Source organism: Herpailurus yagouaroundi, unplaced genomic scaffold, assembly GCF_014898765.1.
Source record: "Herpailurus yagouaroundi ecotype Mexico unplaced genomic scaffold, PumYag 141, whole genome shotgun sequence".
NCBI lineage: Eukaryota > Metazoa > Chordata > Mammalia > Carnivora > Felidae > Herpailurus > Herpailurus yagouaroundi.
The window spans coordinates 29778881-29794179 of NW_024412396.1; the positions used below are offsets into that span (position 1 = coordinate 29778881).

At 39.3% G+C, this 15299-nt stretch overlaps 1 long non-coding RNA gene across 2 annotated transcripts in view; it reads right to left on the reverse strand.

Moving 5' to 3' along the window:
- Positions 1–3019: 3019 nt before the first annotated feature.
- LOC121031777 (uncharacterized) overlaps positions 3020–15299 on the reverse strand; it is a 21271-nt gene continuing 8991 nt past the window's right edge. For both annotated transcript variants that reach the window (XR_005790882.1, XR_005790881.1), the window contains 3 exons: positions 14625–14692; positions 5036–5132; positions 3020–3581 (listed from right to left, as the gene is read on the reverse strand). This is a non-coding gene — a long non-coding RNA (uncharacterized LOC121031777). The remainder of the gene's footprint in view (positions 3582–5035; positions 5133–14624; positions 14693–15299) is intronic.

The following is a 15299-nucleotide window of genomic DNA, read 5'->3' on the forward strand; positions in this document are numbered from 1 at the left end:
TTCTTTCATAAACTTTCTATAGTTTTCAGTGTATAGATTTTTCACCTGTTTGGTTAGATTTATTCCTAGGTATTTTATGGTTTTTGGTGAGAGCATGTGACTCTTGATCTCAGTATTGTGAGTTCAAGTCCCATATTGGTTGTTGAGACTAAATAAATAAAACAGAAAGAAAGAAAGAAAGAAAGAAAGAAAGAAAGAAAGAAAGAAAGAAAGAAAGAAAGAAAGAAATGAAAGAAATCAAATTAGAATTATGAGAGACCGTATTTTAACCTATTCATTGGTTAAAAAAGTTGGATAATCCTGTGCTGAGGAATAAGGGAAACAGACATACTCTTGCATGGAATATAAATTGGATTAATCTCTATGAAGGACAATTTGACAAAATATCAAAATGTCAAAATACCGGGAGCCTGGCTGTGTCGGTAGAGCATGCAACTCTTGATCTTGGGGTTATAAGTTCACCCACAAGTTGGGTATACAGATCACTTAAAAATAAAATCTTGAAAAAAAAAACAAAAAAAGCAAAATGTCAAAATATAGCATTCCCACCTCTCCAAATTTGACCTATATATAGACTCAAGGATATCCACCTGAAGCACAGTTTGTAATGGGTAAAGAACAAAAACAAACGACATGTGTATTAACAGGGCACTGTTAAATATCCAGTTAAAATGAACACATAAACAAGCGAATTCTATTTGTTCTGATATGAAACCTTTCCAAGGCTGTGAAAAACAAAGAATGAAACATTGTGTAATGTATGCTATTTGTATAGAAATTTACATACATCAGACATGTTTGTACATGCAAAGAACACTTCTGGAAAAACACACAAGAAACGAATAATAAATAGTGCTTGCTTCCACAATGGAGAAGTAGGTGCCGGGTGGGCAGAAGGGAGAGGGATAGTACTTCTTATCCATAGTTTTAAAGAAATATTTTGGATGAATGTTAAGAATGGATCCTCTATTCACAGTTATTAATAAAAAAGCTTCAAAAGGGCAAAGTTTTGACACCCAAATGCTCTGTCTGGGACTTGCAAGGGAGTAATATTTTCCGGCAGTGAGAGCCAGTGAATGCCCCCTGTGTTGGAGTAAAGAACAGAGTGCCCACTGCATTTTTACAGTGCATCTTAAAATAGTGTGTTGCAAAGCCCAGGGAGCTCAGCCCTTCTTGATTGTTGGTTAGCGGACTGCCAGGGATCATTTTCCAAAAACCAACTTGCAATCCTCTATATTCCAGAAGGTTGTTTTTTCTGTGAAAATGTTCAGGACTTAGAGAACTGGAAAGCAGGTGGGGAAGGTTCAGAGGAGCCGCCCCCACGCACCCTTTCTCCCATTGCTGTCTTTCCTCATTCCAGCCAGTGCCACCGCTCCTCTGTCCTGGGTCCAGCCTTTGACACAGGCCCTGCAGCTGCTTCGACTGACCCCTCCCCGCTCCCTCTAGGGGTCTGGAACAGCCCTTGCTGGCACCTCCGCAGCTGTGACTCATTGCAAATGCTTTGCATTCCGGGATGTTCTGCAGGGTCTGGGTCTCCCCTGTGGCTCGAAACATTAGGCGAGTTGAAAGGGAGGAGAAAAGGAGGCCCCACAGCTGCCAAAACATTGCGAGGAAGAGGGGAAAACTGTGAGGAAAACTGGAGAGGTTTTGTGCCGGCAGGACCCCAGCCAGCCGCTCCCTGGCTGGGGCCTGCTGGTAACTTGAGCAGGGCCCGGGGAGCGGTGGAGGCAGACTCAGGGGCTTGTCCAAGCCCCTGCGAGGCCCATTCACACATCCATAAGCACCACACGCCATCTGGAGACCATCTCCATCTGTCTGGGAAGGACTGGGTTGAAGCCACTCTAGGAAGCAGACATGTGTCTCATCCAGAAAGTTTTTGTTTCGAATGTTAGTTTACCTTTATTTCACTGGGATTGTTTTGTTAGCTTATTTTCTCCCTGCCACCTATAGCTGTGCACAACTTATACTCAGGTCAGTTGACATCTACTTTTAAAACGGTAGTGTTCTTTCTTTTTCTCTTCTGGAAGCTTTGGGACTCCATGTTGAGGTCTATGTTAAAAAAAAAAACAAAAAAGCCCAAGTGTCCAGGTAAGGGCTGGGGGAGGGGAGAGCCCTGCCCACTCACCCTCGTCTTCATTTCTTCCCTGCTGCTCTATGCGGACTCTAACGGGACATATTATTAAAAATCTTTATAACCACTCAACTTTATTGAAGTACATTTACTTATAATAAAATATACCCATTTTAAGTACACAGTTTGATGAATTTTGGCAAATATATATATCCATGTAAGGCCTAATTTGAAGCCATTGGCTGGGTAAATATGAACATAATGAAATAAAGGTACATTAAATTTGTTTTTGAATGTTTATTTTTGAGAGAGAGCACGAGCAGGGGAGGGGCAGAGAGGGAGGGGCAGAGAGAATCGGAAACAGGCTCCAGGCTCTGAGCCATCAGCCCAGAGCCTGACGCGGGGCTCGAACTCCCGGACCTCGAGATCGTGACCTGGCTGAAGTCGGACGCTTAACAGACTGCGCCACCCAGGCGCCCCTAAATGTTCATTTTTAAAGACGGAAATCAATAGTATTTAATATTCACTATATTGTCCCAACTGCATGGGTATGACATCATCATATGCTAAGGTTCCTTTATTATCAAACAAATCATGATAGTTAATTTACTTTTACTTGGGTAGAAGGAAACAACTTGGATTTAACACAAAACAGAATCAAAGGGAGTGAAAGAATTGCTAAATCTCCATAAAGTTGTCTTCCATATGAGAAATGTTAGCTTTTATAAGCGCTTTAAAATTCAGAAGCAGGGCATCAGGCTCTTGATTTCAGCTCAGGTCATGAGACTGAGCCCCAAGTCAATTTGGGTGTGGAACCTGCTTGGGTTTCTCTCTCTCCCTCTGCCCCTCTCCCCTCCCCCTTCTCTTCCCCCTCCCCCCTCCCCACCGTGCATGAATTCTCTCTCTCAAAAAAATAAATAAAATTCAGAAGCAATTGTGAAAGTCATGTTTTTCTTTTTTTTTTTTTTTTTTAGCATTGATTGACCTTTTCTATAAAAGATGAAGATAATGTTTTCACGAGACTCCCATCTAAACATCCCTTCTAACTTTTACATTATTTTTATACTGACATGTTTGTGACCTCAACATTCTCATAAGTGACTGTCCAATAGTTTGTACTGGCCTATATGTAAGTGGATTTGGTGTTCACCTAGAGCCTTTTATGTGGCTTCTCTGTTCCTTTTTTTCTTATTTTAATTCTTGTCTTAACTGCCAGCCTATTATTGTTAAGTAGTTTTTTGAGAGAGGCTCATGGGTGCTGGGTTTCCTCTCCTTTTCATGTTTTGGAAAGCCTATCTACTAGAATGGCAACTTATTTTGTTAAGATATTCTTGGGTTACATGCTAGTCATTGCTTCTGTCTTTTGCCACTGGGTTCTGAGGTCAGTACGTCCCCTGCAGATAATTTGATCTTGTTGGTCTGAATGCTTGAAGAATCCTTTCTTTACTTTGGAACTTCAGTCAGGAGGCGAAGATAGGTCTTAGGGTTGAGCGGTCCATTTGGAAGTTTCCTGAAACACAGCGTGTTCTTTAATTCAGCAGAGTCACTTTGGTCTCAGGGACATTCTCTTCAGTATTTTTAATTGGATGGGTTTACTACTTCAGGAACACCATTGGTCATTACATGAGATCACTTTCATCCTGTCCCCACTACCTACCCCCTTTCTACTTACTTTAATCTCTTAGTTTCTTTTTGTTTTAAAACTGCATTTACTGTGGTTACATCCAATCTTTGCTTTATGTTGTAATTCAAGTTTTAGCTGTTTCTTACTCTGTTCCTTGCTGTTTTTACTGTAATCATTTGTTTTGTAATTATGTGGGTTTTTTGTCCTCATTTTTTTCCCAGCTCATTCTGCTTTTTTCTTTTTTTATCACAGGCTATTTGAGCTCATGTTTTATTTAATTCATGTTCTTAAAATGTTGTTTTGTGGTATAAAGCATTTGTAGGCAATTCCCTTGTTACTAGGGTTTTTCTTTTTCCTTTTCTTCCCCTAGGGTTTTTCTAAGTTGGACCCTTTATCTATCTCTCATGTTTATGCTTTTTTTCTTTGAACTGGTAAAAAGCAAGTATGTTTGTAAAATAGCTTTGTAATTTTTTTCCCCCATCTGCTCACATTCTATCTAGATTTTCTACTCTCAATTTGTTTTGAATCAGGATTATTTTTCCTCTATAAAAATCCGAAAGCTCTCTGTTCCAGGGTGTTCTCCTCTCTACCATAGTCTGAGGGCTGGAAATTGTGGGTCCTCACACTTTGCTGTGACCTGAGATGATAGCAGGGGATGAAGGAGATCTACATCAACTAGGCAATACGCAATCTTAGAAGATGTGTGCTCCGCTTCTCTGAAATTTTCTTAAATATCCTGGACAAGTTTTCTTTCACCCTGTTGGAGACTTCATCCTCCTCCTAGGGCTGAGGGGAAGAAGACTTGGAGGATTATTTAACAATCAGGATTAATCATTTAAACTGGGATTAAATAATTAGTAATGTGGATGACTCGAGAGCCTTACTTGCCAATTAGTGATTCAAATTTGTGGCATTTGGTGAAGTCCCGTTCTTGTTTGATTACTGTAGGTAAATATTTGCTTTACTCCTTTAAAAAATTATGTGTTCAGGAGTGCCTGGGTGGCTCAGTCGGTTAAGCGTCTGATTTCAGCTCATGTCATGATCTTGTGGTTTGCGGGTTCAAGCCCTGCATCGGGCTCTGTGCTGACAGCTTAGAGCCTGGATCCTGTTTTAGATTCTATCTCTGTCTCTCTCTCTACCCCTCCCCGGCTCTCTCTCTCTCTCAAAAATAAATAAACATTAACAATTTTTTTTAAAACTGTGTTCATTTCATTCGTCATGGGTTATAATTTTTTACCTGGAATTCTCTAATGGCCTTTTTTTTTTTTTTTTTTTTTTTTTTTTAATTAAGAATAGCGCTCTGAGCCATGTGGGAAAGAACTGTCCTGGAGTTGACTTACCTGCTGTGATCATGAAGATTCCCCTTTAAACACAATCATGTCCAATGAGACAGGAAAACTGATTTCTTCTTCAATCATATTTCGTCTCTTGAGATTACTAAAAAGAAAAAAAAGAAAAAAACATAATTAGAACATAATTATGAGCAAAGAGAAAAAACATAATTAGTTTACTCTTTAATGCCTATTACCTTTGAGATATGAAGAATGGAAACTTTATGTTTTAAATCCTTGTTGGCTACCTTATTATCCCTATATCTCTGGTGGTCGCTGGACAGAACATGTTAACTAACAAAATTGATAGGTTTAATAGATTGGTAGATAAGGGTACTGGCAGATATCTAGTGTATCAAGATTTGTTCAAGGCATCTGAGAAAACCTTTCTTGATATCTGTCATTTAAGTGACAGGATAGAGGTGTGTGTACTGGGTGATTAATCAAGTAGGAGGGTTATAGCTGGTTGTCTAGACAACCATTTCCTGAAGATTAATGTGTGGCCCTCAAACCCCAGGGAAGCCTGGTCACAATGTGTACTTTGACACTATCCTCTGTAATCCTTGGAGTCTGGAGAAACATGAAAATCTAGCTTACCAAGTCTGTAGCAGCAGAAATCTAGGAATGAAAACTAACTGGATGACAGAATCAGTCCCTGAAAGATATTATTTGCAAGTAATGAACCCATATCCACAAAACGAAAATTTAGGTATAATAGGTATTTATAATTTGGGCTGCCCGGCATCTAAAATCTTTTCCTATTTAGGAAGAATCCTACGATAATGATAGCGAAGCAGCCCTCTCTTCTACTCTAGAGACGAAAAGGGCCGCTATCCCCCTGGGACCACAAGCAAGGACAAGATCTAAGCACAACTAATCAAACGCTGCCACCTGGGACTATATCCTGAAGGGGTAATGACAAGGCTCAGGTCAATTAGGTATGCTTCATGGTGGCTCTGCAAGGGGGAAGGTGTGGGGAGTCTGGAAGGATGAGGTGCATATCTAATGACAGAAGAACCAGCACAGAGGTGGTAGGTGTCCTGATGCCAGCTTTGGGACAGTGAATGTCCTCCTGGAAAGTGCTATGTCCTGAGCAGCCTGCTCCTGTGCTGACAGCTCATCTGGGCCTTGCCTCCCTGGGCTCCTATGTGATTCATTTCTACTGTTCTTTGTTTTTGTTTTTTGTTTTTTGTTTTTGTTTTTATTTTTTATTTTTTTTTTATTGTTGAGAGAGACAGAGCATGAGCAGGGGAGGGGCAGAGAGAGAGGGAGACACAGAATCTGAAGCAGGCTCCAGGCTCTGAGCTGTCAGCACAGAGTTCTAGGCAGGGCTCAAACTCCCAGGCTATGAGATCATGACCTGAGCCAAAGTCGGACGCCTAACCGACTGAGCCACCCAGGCACCCCATTTCTACCATTCTTCGATTCCAAGAGTCATGAGAATCAAAATACAGTCCATTTCTGCTATGGAACCATAGTTGTTTTCTGTTATTTACCATCAAGAACCTTGGTAAGTACAACATCTCTGAGTTCAGGATCCAAAAATCAACTGAGAAGACCTGGATGCTTGGCAATTCATGTGAAATAGACCTCGCGAACTGTGATGTAATGGTTGTCAATAAAAGGGCATGGCTGCCAGAGGGCTGCAATGGGCAGGACAAAGATGGTCAGAGGCCATCTTATTTACTCTTCTGCTCTCGTGAACGATAACTTGAGTATATTTTCCTGTTCAGAGTGTTTTATTTTAAGGCAGACAGGGACAGATTAAAATATGTACAGTGGGAGAATGGCCAGAAAGTTAATGAGTCTTTATACGAGGAGCTGGAGAAATCTAACTTAGAAAAGCCATAGGGAGGGGTGTCTGCGTGCCTCAGTTCGTCAAGTGTCTGACTTCGGCTCAGGTCGTGATCTCACGATTCGTGAGTTTGAGCCGCGCGTCCAGCTCTGTGCTGACAGCTCAGGGCCTGGAGCCTGCTTCGGATTCTGTGTCTCCCTCTCTCTCTGCCCCTTCCCTGCTCATGTTCTGTCTGTCTCTCTCTCTCAAAAATAAAATAAACATTAAAAAAAGAAAAGAAAAGCCATAGGGAAGACATTCTATGATTCTTTCAAATTACATTACTGCTATGGGCATTGAGGAGGGCACTTGTTGGGATGAGCACTGGATGTTGTATGTAAGCGAGGCACCACCAGAATCTACCCCCAAAAACCAAGAGCACACTTTACACAATGTACATTAGCCAATTTGATAATAAGTTACATTTAAGAAACAAATAAAATAGGGGCACCTGGGTGGCTCAGTCGGTTAAGCGTCTGGCTTCAGCTCAGGTCATGATCTCATAGTTTGTGAGTTCAAGCCCCCTCCCGTCGGGCTCTGTGCTGACAGCTCAGAGCCTGGAGCCTGCTTCGGATTCTGTGTCTCCCTCTCTCTCTGCCCCTTCCCGGTTCGTGCTCTGTCTCTCTCTCTCTTTCAAAAATAAATAAACATAAAAAAAATTTAAATAAAAGCTAACCTGATTGTTTTGCAAAAAAAAAAAAAAAAAAACAAAAAACCCACAAGTTACATTACTGCTGAAATAATTTTATAAAAATATGATACAAAAACATGCAAAATGGCCTTAAAAATAAAACAACACCCTCCCACACCAATATTGAGCTCTATGTGTATATCACAAAAGGAGAGAGAAAGTGAGGGCTGAGAGTTTTCAGATGGGACCAGGATAAGAAGGGAGGGTTGTTTGGACACTCCTGTCACAGGAGAGTAAGCCTTGGAGGGACCATTTCCTGGGCTCCAATCTGACTAACACTTTCCTCTTCAGGGCCCTTATATCTGGGGTGCAGATATTCTTTACTCCAATGGTGTTCCTAAACTAACTATTGTTCCAGAGACTCCATTGTAGTAGAGATACAAGATGTAAATTTACTGAAATATTCCAAAGGTATCCTACCGTATTCTATCGTATTCTTGCTCTGCCTTCTGCCTTCTAGTTTCTAAGGTGTTCACGTGAGTAATAAACCTTAAACCCTGTCCTTCCCCAAAGCTTCATAATACATCTAAGGCTGTTTCCATTATCAGAGTGTCCCTGAGGATAATATTGATTATTTTGAATTAACTATTTCAAGTATGAAATAATGTTATACATTCATTTCTTACTTGGTTATTTCTTCCAACTTTTATGTAGAATGGAATTGAAATAATTGAGGATATTTTGCATTTTTGAGAAATCAAAACCTCTGAAGGTAATTCAACTCTTTTGCAAGCTTGTATGCAAACTGGTTCTACCACTCCCCGGATGCCCTGGCGTCAAGCATTGAGAGAGGGTAGGAGGAAACGGAGGCCTCCCCACCTTCAAGTCTCCTTGGCAGAGTCAGGGACCACGTCTTCTCCCAGAGAATACAATCAGGGGATTCAATACTGGCAGGGTTTAGAGCGTCAAACAAGAGCTTCATTCAGGCTCCTGAGGGTTGCTACAAGTAATACTGCTGTGAGTATCCTGCTGACTACTGAGCATGCATATTAACTAGCTTAACTTTTGTTCCTTGTTTTCACAGTTATGGCAAATGATCTGGGTTCAGCCATTCCTCCTTCCCTCGGTCCTGTCTTGCAACACATCTCTCTGCGAAGTCTGATTGAGGCTGGAAGAGCAACAGAATGGGCTGTGAGCTCCTCCGGGTGGGGGTGGGGAGGTGTGGAGAGGAGGAAGCATGGTTTATGGAATATTCTCCCTACAGCACTTAGGATAGTCAAAGCGCATAGTAAAGGACTGCTGGATTGAACTGAACTGAAGGGAACGGAACTAGCTGTCTCAGTATACCAAAACCACACACAGGCAAGGAATACTTGCTAGGGATCCGCCCAAATTATTAGATAAACCAACTTTTTGGCAGGGAGAGAAGCTAGGGATGTATTTTTCCTTGATTTTCATATTATAGCTTGACCCATTGTATAATAATTTATTAAGAAATAAAGGAACGGAGGAATGCCATTTTAAAGAAAGTCAATAAAAACAGCATCCTTTTAACTCCTGTTGTCGTACTAGGTTTATTGCTTAGGAAAAGTGAATCGTCAACAATTCCAAAATACAGAACCACACGACAGTTAAATTTATCATGATATTTACCTAGAAGAAAAAAAGAATTAAGGACTTCATTCCATTTCTCCTCACTAAAATTTTATTATCTCTCTTTTTTTTTTTTTTTTAGAGAGAGAGAGCAAGTTGGGGAGAGGGGCAGAAGGAGAGAGGAGAGGAGAGAGGAGGGAGGGAAGGAGGGAGGGAGGGAGGGAGAGAGAGAGAGAGAGAGAGAGAATGAATCTTAAGTAGGCTCCATGTTCAGCACAGAGCCTGCCTCAGGCCTGATCCACAATTCTGGGATGATGACCTGAGCTGAAATCAAGAGTCAGACACTCAAGTGACTGAGCCACCCAGGGCTCCCCCGACTTTTTTTTTTTTTTTTTTTTTAACAATTGTTTATATGGGGAGCAATATAAATGGCATATTAACTTTTATTTAAACAATAAATAATTTTATTTAAGCAATTAAACAAAAATACTACCTACACAGGAATTGGCATTATTACACTTAATACAGCAAAAGGAAGGAATGCATAAAGATAAAGAATTGGACAAAGGAAAATGGTAGTACTGATAAATCAAAAACCAACAAAATTAATAATTAACTTATTTTCTTTTTAATGGAGAAAGCACATGTGCTAAAAATAGGAAATGAAAATAGATTTAATAACCACAGACATGGGAGAAATTAAAAGACTTCTAAAAGCTGATTTTGCTCAGTTCTATGCAAACAACAATTTTTTAAATGCACAAAATGGATGAATTTCTGGGCCAAAGTCAGACGCTTAACTGACTGAGCCACCCAGGTGCCACAATAAAGTAAGATTCATATAAGGAATGCAAAGATGATTCGATCTTATGAAATATATCTATGTATTTCACCATATTAATGTTTCAAAGGAGAAAAGTCATAGTGTCATCTCCATAAACGCTGATGAAGCATTTGAAAATTTCAACCATTTTTGATTAAAATGCTTAATAAAGTAGGAATAATCATTTTATATCACTCATACATACATACCCTACATGCTATATAGGCAAATACTAGAATGTTACCCTCAACACTATACCCAACCATCATTATCCTGGAGGTAATAGCCTATACAATCAGACAACAGAAATAAGTGAGAGGTATAAAAATTAGATAGTAAAGATAGAATATAAAGATGAATGTTTATTTATAAATAAATAAATTATTATTTATAGGCAATGTGATTATATACCTGAAAAACTCAAGAAAATCTCTTGAAAAAGTATGGCAAACAACCTGAATATTTCACTAAGGTAATTATGAATAAAGTAGACATAAAAGAATCATTAGTGTTGCTATTAGGAAAGCTATATGAGATTGCCAATGTTGAACCTTTTTTGACTTACAGAAATGGCAATTTCAGGTTGAGAAAACATAATGGGCAAAAGAGGTCATATGTAATGGTCACAAAAAAGGCAAAATAGTTCAGGATAAAATTAAGACGTGTTCATAATTCATACAAAGAAAACTTTCCAAAATTCTAACAGACACAAAACAAAACCTGAATGAAAGAACTTATCCTTTTGTTAGTTAGGAGGCTGCCAAGTCAACAAAGATTTCTGCATCTTCCCAATTAATCTGGAAATTTAACATAATCTCAATGAAAATACAAAGACAAGTTTTTTAGAAGTAGAAAAATGGATTTTAAAAGTTTTTTTTTTTTTCAACGTTTATTTATTTTTGGGACAGAGAGAGACAGAGCATGAACAGGGGAGGGGCAGAGAGAGAGGGAGACACAGAATCGGAAACAGGCTCCAGGCTCCGAGCCATCAGCCCAGAGCCCGACGCGGGGCTCGAACTCCCGGACCGCGAGATCGTGACCTGGCTGAAGTCGGACGCTTAACCGACTGCGCCACCCAGGCACCCCGAAAAATGGATTTTAAAGTTCTTATTGGAAAGCAAAAAACCAACCAACCAACAAACACCCTTCAAAGTGAGAGCCAAGAAACTTAAAAAAAAAAAAAAAAAAAAGAAGAAGAATGAGGAGAAATCAACCCTACAAGACAGGGTAACATTATAAAACTGCAAATGAACAGTAAGGGCTTACTGATTATTTTAAATTGAACCTACTCGGGAAACACTTGGAGGAGGGACACTCAGACCCTCCTCTTTTCCCCTGAAAGCAGGAAACAAATGTCCTTTATGAAAAATAGCATCCCTGTAATGAGAAGTAAAAAAGACATCCTTATCAACAAAAATAGGGACGCTGAAGTCGAGAAAGCTATAAAATAAGCTTTGCTACTTTTTCACTAATTTACTACCTCAGCCCCAATTCTGCATAGAATTCCTTTCTAATTAAAGCCCCCAAATGGCTGTTTTCCTTAACCTGCAAATTCCTCATAAATCTATCATCCCTTTGTATAAAATGTATAAAAACTGCATGCCTTAGTCATTTGTTTGACTCTCAATTTCATTATTGGGTCTCTGTTCGCAAGGAACAAAAATTTCTGTTTTTCTCACGTAAATTTAATTCTTAGTCCACCTGGAAGACCTTGAGGGTAGGGGAGGAATTTTCCCGCACGAAAAAAGTCAGGGGATCTCGCTTGTTCTCCCTTTCACTCTCCCTCTCTCTGGAGTCTCTCGCTCGCTCGCTCTCCCCTCTCTCTCTCTTCCTCTTGAGAGGAGGAAGAGAGAGAGAGGGGAGAGCGAGAGGGAGAGCGAGCGAGTGAGACAGACTTGTGAAGAATTTTAGTATGATAAATGTGGCCTTTTAGCTCCATAGGGAAACGATTGATTATTCAATAAAAAATGGTTGGACAGTTAACTGAGTGACTAGCTGGAAAAAAAAATTCACTCTATATCTCAAAATAAATTTGAGATAGAGCAATGGATTTAAATAGTAACACATGAATCCACAAGAGTACTAGAAAAAAACCATGGAAAGATTTTTATGAGTAAATACTTAGGAAGAATTTTAGGAAGTTCTTTGGAGGAAGCAAGTTTTTTATGGATCTCAGGAGAAATGAGAGGTCTTAAAAGTCTAATTTCCTGACCAAGTGCTGGAGATTGGGTTAGCTGAAACCTCTGAAACTTTATTCTTAGAGGAAGGAGTGGGAAATCCAAGTAGTCCCTGTGTGCCGGCCTAATGCTGTTGATATAATAAATGTATTGGACCATTTCACAATCTCTTGTGTGGTTTTGAGTGGAGGGAGGTATAAGCCATATGTCAGCTGGATTACCTTCTCCTTTGAAATTCAAAGGAAATTAGCTTGAGCTCTTATGTTCTCCCTCAAGGAAATCTAGGTAATTTCCAATTCCTAGGGTATTTTCCAATTCCCTCAGGTTTTGGAGAATTAATTTATCTACTGTTTTGCCCCACCATGGTTAGTATTGCACACTTCTTTGTCCCCAAGGGAGGAATGGCAGCCCTTTGCTCTCCCTCCACCTTACATTATCATTCATACAAGACATTTGAATATGGAGCAAACTGTACAGAAGTTTGCTTGGTTCCCTCTCCCTTGAGACCCTCTTCACATCTTGTCACCTTTAACTTACCAGGGCTCTCAGGACTCTCAATGCGTTAGTTCCGTTCTCTTTACCTGCAGAACTATTATGATCTTTTCCAAGCTTGCCTTTGCATATCCCAAAACTCACTGGTATGGATTGCAAAACTATGGCTCATCTAAGCGAATGTGAACCTTGAGCCTGCCAGGAGTACCAGCAAAGACCTTTCTTTTTGGCCTCTGTGTGAAGTAGGGACCAGATATTTCCTCACTGGTAGGAACTACTATTCCATTGTCCTTAGGAGGCAGAAGTGGCTACAGTCATTTTTGGTCTTACATAATTTGCTTCTCCATCATAGAAAGGACCAGATTTCACAGCCATCTGAGTTACGTTCTCCCCCTTGCCTTACATTACTCACCGTGTAAAAGAAACAAGAAACAATTCAAAGGTAAAACACTACAAAATGACAAACTCATATATGGAGTTCCTAGGTCCTGTGGGAAAGTACTCAATCTAAGTCCTGTTGAGCATACTTAAATACTATTCCTAAAACGTTTGGGCCATGCAAAGGCCAGGATTCATGGGCAAGTGTTATGATTTTTAAAGTTATTTAGGTTATCACGCTGACTTAAAGCCATGTCTGGATCGATACTTAGTTACTGAAACTCTTTCAGAATACTGAGACAGATAGTTAAATTGTCCTTTTAAGAGATTCTGACCCATTATTCCTCTAAATGTCTGGATAAGATATTTCTTTCCTATTTCCTATATTCTAAATTTTCCAATGCCCACCTCTGGGATAATAATCATATTGTTCAATACTTTCACAAGAATAAGAAACATTTATATTCTATGGTATTTAGACTGTGGTATGTAAAATTTTCAGAGATTATTCTTCATATTATTTTATTTCTGCTATTGGTGTTATATTGTTCGTTGTTTCTTATAGAAGAGAAAGCTTTTGGGTCAGTAATTTATGAACACAGTTAAAAAGTCAAAAGACACAAAAGACTATATACAGCTAAAAGTGAGTCGTTCCCACTCTGTCCCTCACTACTTCTCTTTCGCAGAGGAAACCACTAGGAATAGCTTCTTATCTGAAAGATACACTATCCCCTTGCCCCCAAGTACACATTCTATACACTCCACGTTCTACACTGTGTACACACTGCTCTGCATGTGGGTTTTCACTTGAACATGTAGCTTGCAGATTGTTCCATACCTGTATATACAGGTTAGCTCTTTTGGTAGAATTGCCTTCTCTTTAAGTATCTTTAGGCTGCGCATCATTCCATTTTAGGAAGGTATTATCACTTATCGAACTAATCCCAATCAGTGGACACTTACATTGCTTCTAATTTTTAGCTCTCACCAACATTTCTGCAACGAATTACTTCGTATGCAGGCCATTTTACAGATAAGAGAGTATTTGAAGGGTATATTAGTGAAAGCAAATTGCTGAGTTAAAGGGTGTGAGCATTCTCAATTTTGATAGTTATTGTCAAACTGTCCTCCAAAAGGGTTGTGCCTATTCATGTTTCCACTAGCAAATATTTGAAAATACCTGTTTGCTAGTACCCTGATCATCAGAGCATGTCATTAAATTTTTCGATTTATTTTTCACTTGCTTTTTTTTTTTTTTTTTTTTTTTTTGCTGTCAATCTTACAGGTGAAAAGTGTATCTCATACTTTTAGATCCTTGTCATGAAATGATTCAAAATGTCATCTTTATCATATACTAAATTTGTCTATTTGATGCATTTCTGGGCTTTCTGGTTTATTCCATTGGTCTCTGTTGTCTCTTCATACACTATTTGTATCATTTTGATCACAGTAGTTTCATAGTATGTTCTACTTTATCATAGGTCTAATCACCCTTACTGCTCTTCTTTCCCCTAAGAAATTTGCCAGCTAGCTTTTTCTTCTATATGAATTTGAGAAGTAGTTTGTCTCGCTTCAAAAAAAATCCTGTTGCATTTTTATTGAGATTGCATCACATTAATAAATTATTCAGGAATACTACTACTTGCTAAAGTTTATCATTGCAGACTTACCATTTCTTATTGTTCTTTTCAGTCATGTCTTCCTGATGCTTATAACAATTATTGATTCTTCACAGCATCTTTGGAAACAGCAGGGAAGATAGAAGATAAAGGATTAGCCCAAGATTACATATGATAAAAAAAATCCTAAACTGGTTTTGTATCTACTATTTGGTAATGCCTCACCAGCAGATTTTACACAAATTCAAAAACAAAACATACTCTTCTACCAAGGATGAAATTTTCCTATTGCACAAAGCCAGCAATGTGCAGCAGCTATTCTGCAAATGTATTTCTTGTGTGATGATCTGTGGCCAAGCACAGAATGCATTCCTATCATGGAGTAACAATTTCAAAGGAATTTTGAAACCAGAGTTGGCTTGAATGCTGTACAATGACACCCAGGATCTTGGCCTACTTCCCAGATTTTCCCTTTTTGGTTTTCTAGCAAGTTTGGTCATGCCTGGGAATTTGCTGAATATGGTACTTGGATCAGTGACTTCCTGAATGTGACATTGGGATCAATGGCATTTGTCTGCCCAAGGATTTGTGGAGTACAATTTTTAGAAGTACTGCAGTTGTAAATAAGTTCTTTATTGAACTGATGCTCAGGCACAAGGGTGCAAATAGGAAGGACACTTTGTGAATTGATTATGGAAGGCAAAGAACTTGAGAGAGAATGTTCTA